This window comes from Dendrobates tinctorius, unplaced genomic scaffold (assembly GCF_039654945.1).
Source record: "Dendrobates tinctorius isolate UK_male_01 unplaced genomic scaffold, ASM3965494v1 ptg000162l, whole genome shotgun sequence".
Lineage (NCBI taxonomy): Eukaryota > Metazoa > Chordata > Amphibia > Anura > Dendrobatidae > Dendrobates > Dendrobates tinctorius.
The window spans coordinates 53526653-53529812 of record NW_027361829.1 but is presented as its reverse complement, the minus strand read 5'-3'; the positions used below and the strand labels follow the sequence as shown (position 1 = coordinate 53529812).

At 38.2% G+C, this 3160-nt stretch overlaps 1 long non-coding RNA gene across 1 annotated transcript; it reads left to right on the top strand.

Annotated features, from left to right (window-relative positions):
- The first annotated feature begins 638 nt into the window (after positions 1-638).
- LOC141052590 (uncharacterized) lies at positions 639-1334 on the top strand. The gene is made up of 3 exons (XR_012220851.1): positions 639-696; positions 794-854; positions 1230-1334. It is a non-coding gene; the product is annotated as an uncharacterized lncRNA (long non-coding RNA).
- The last annotated feature ends 1826 nt before the right edge of the window (positions 1335-3160 follow it).

Here is a 3160-nt window from a genome sequence, read left to right as displayed (position 1 = left end):
TCTTGAACTGACAGGATCTTCCAGAAAGATCTCTTTACCTCACGTTTAACTGCCCTGTCATGACGTCGGTAAGAGGCTGGGAGCGTCTGAGGAGGAGATTTCACTTGGAGCAAGCGCTGTAGGAGGAGAGAGCAGGAGGGGGCAGGGCGCCTGCGTGACTGAGCAGGAGAAATGTAAACAGATGCGCGCTATGGCGCCTGTGTAGTGTGTGAGGCTATGAGGAAACAGAGATAAGGGAAAAGGGACAGGTAGGGGAAGAAAAATAGGGAAGGGAAGAAGGAAAACGAGGAGTGTACTGAATGAAAGGGGAAAGAAACCAAATTGAAAGTATGGAGAGCGGTGTGTTAGAATGAATGAAGCAATAGGGAAACAACAAGAAGAAAGAAAAGGAAAAAAAGAGGAATAGTGTCAGGTGATGGGATCAAAAGTGGTGGGAGTAAAAGAGCGAGCATAAAGATGAGGAAGGATTATTGTTGTTATGGATCTCTCCTCCTACAGCGCTTGCTCCAAGTGAAATCTCCACCTCAGACGCTCCCAGCCTCTTACCGACGTCATGACGTCGCTTACTAGCTCTTGGACACCTGCGCCCGTAATCTCCCCTCCTCCCAGCCTCATAGTGACTCTCAACATATATAAACCGAGGCATTATTGCCTCCACCCACAACACCGCAGATCCCTGCCGCTCTCTTGCCACAGGTCAGTACAGCAGCACCCCTGGCGCCCTGCTTACCCTCTGTTCCTTTTTTCTTATTATCTCTCCTTTTTTCTTATTATCTCTCCTTTTTCCCCACAGCCCTTACTTTGGGACTCTGAAAAATTGTCCTCTTTCCATATACCTTGACACTCCTATTGAGGTTAGTATCTCATGTTTGCAATACTTTCCTGAGCCAGCCGCTCTCCTCCACCACCCATTTTCGTTTTCCATTTATCCAAGCACATTATGATTAGTATTGTATATTTGTTTGCCAATAGTCTGCAATATCTCCTATGACCATCTTCTTGTCTTACACTGCGTTCCTGTTATTGCGCAGATCCATGTGTAGTCCTATGTGTGCATATATAGATGTTTATATATTTTGTATCTATAGGGTTTTTCAGCATACACCCTTTTTATATTTTATTAATTTTGTACATATTTATGTCCACTATGTCTCTAGCCATTTGTACATTATCTTGATCACTTTGTTTAGTGTAGTAAACAATTTTTCTTTGCATTTTTTATCTTGCAGTATGGTTTGAGAAAGACCTAGGTATAGGTCGAAATGTAACCGTGTAATACTCATGTTTGGAATCTGATCTCTGTTTGCGGTGTTTTTTCACTTTTCTTGATTTATTGAAAAAAATAAATAAAAATCATAATAATTCCTTTAATGACTCTGATGCAAGTGACATTCAATTTTGAGTGCGACTGTCTATCCGTTGACCTCTGCCCTTTGATGACATTGCACTGGGGATTTTCAAATGAAGTGTTAAACTTGAAGTAGTAAAAAAAAAGCAGTTAGAGAGAGCAGAGAGGGAATGATAGGTACTTTGTAATTAAAATATATTAGAAAAAATGATTAGATTATTACATTGGATGGATAGACATTGAGAATTAAATCAATGTTAGTTTTAAACCACACTCTTAAATAACCCAGTTTTGATGATCATCAGCATGGGACCCGAATGGCATTGATTCTGTAACATAATCATATTTGAGCAATTTTTTTTACAATTTGAGAACCACAGAGGTTCCATATCATCCTATAAACTCAATACTCAAGACAAGAACATGTGGATTTAATTTGCAAAGTTATACCATTAAGAAAATTATTTACACCACCTAAGGCTTTTTATAGCTCATATATTAGCACATAAGACTAAATAATGCTGGATTTTTTTGAGAAGTGAAAGGCAGCTGCAAAATCAAATTGTTACCTGTATAAACAACATAGATAGAAAGAAACATTTCACTGTCCATTGTTCTGGAATGTAATAATTGCTTTTTCTGCTGTCCTAATCTAAAAATATTTCTTTAAAAAACAACATAATGACTAATGAGCATTGCTATTTTAGAATAATATCAGGCAATTCCGCAGAAACAAGGTCAGACTGTCTATATTACCGGCTGAGAACTTACAACAGGATGGAGGTACCGTAATCTCAAACAGTGACATTACCTAACAGTGACATGTTGAGGAAGTTCTTTTTCCAGATTTAGCAGGAAAATCTTAACAAAATACATAGACAGAGCGGCATTCACAAGAGGAGAGAGAAATGACATCTTTTAAAGACTACTTTTTCAGACATTTTCCGTTTTAGCCATTAGTCCTGTTATTAGAATAGTATTTATTAATCTTTGGTTATGGAAACTTTTTGAAATTTATTTTATGAAATACATAACATAATTTCCAAGTTGAAAAGGTCAGAAGCTAAGCATTTACTCTTCAGGAAGTTCAATTCTATAAGGGAAGACAGAAGTCCTGATCTGGAAAGTAACATAGTGGGTGTTAAATTGATCCTGCTTTCTTGAAAACATGCCAGTTGTAAGATTTCCCAAAGCTGTTTTCATAACATTTCATTTTCTCATTACTAATATTTCTGTTTTAATATAAATTTTTTATGTTTATCCAAAACTGCTCTAAAGTTGAGTGGAACTAGGGTTCACACAAATACTACAGACTGTTGGTGAACCTTAAAAAAACATACGAAAACCTTTACTGAAATACATTGTGCAGAACTGTGACAGTTTAAAGTTGTAAAGAAGAGAAGTCATCGTTCTTCAGATAATATGACGGGGAAAAGAACAGACTGTAGGGAACATAAACCAAACTCCCTTCCCCTTCATTTGTATGAACCTGGAAAAAATAACCACAACATCAATATCTGACTTTTGTTTGGAATACATTGGCCACAGTTTGGTTATGTGACTTCCATGTCGGTACTTGCCCCCACTCCTTTTGCTTCTATTGCCAGGCAGTGCTGCACCCTTATTGTGGGCAACAACACGGTGGTCCTGTGTAAAGTTTCTATGATCCGTGGTGATATCAAGGCTGGGAGTTCGGGGGTTTACTTCTGGTTTGTGTTGGCTCCATGTGTGGCACCGATGGCTATTTAGAGGTAATCTGTCATTAGTATCAACTGTCCTAAGATGTTTATATGGGCATGGAGGTCATAGGAA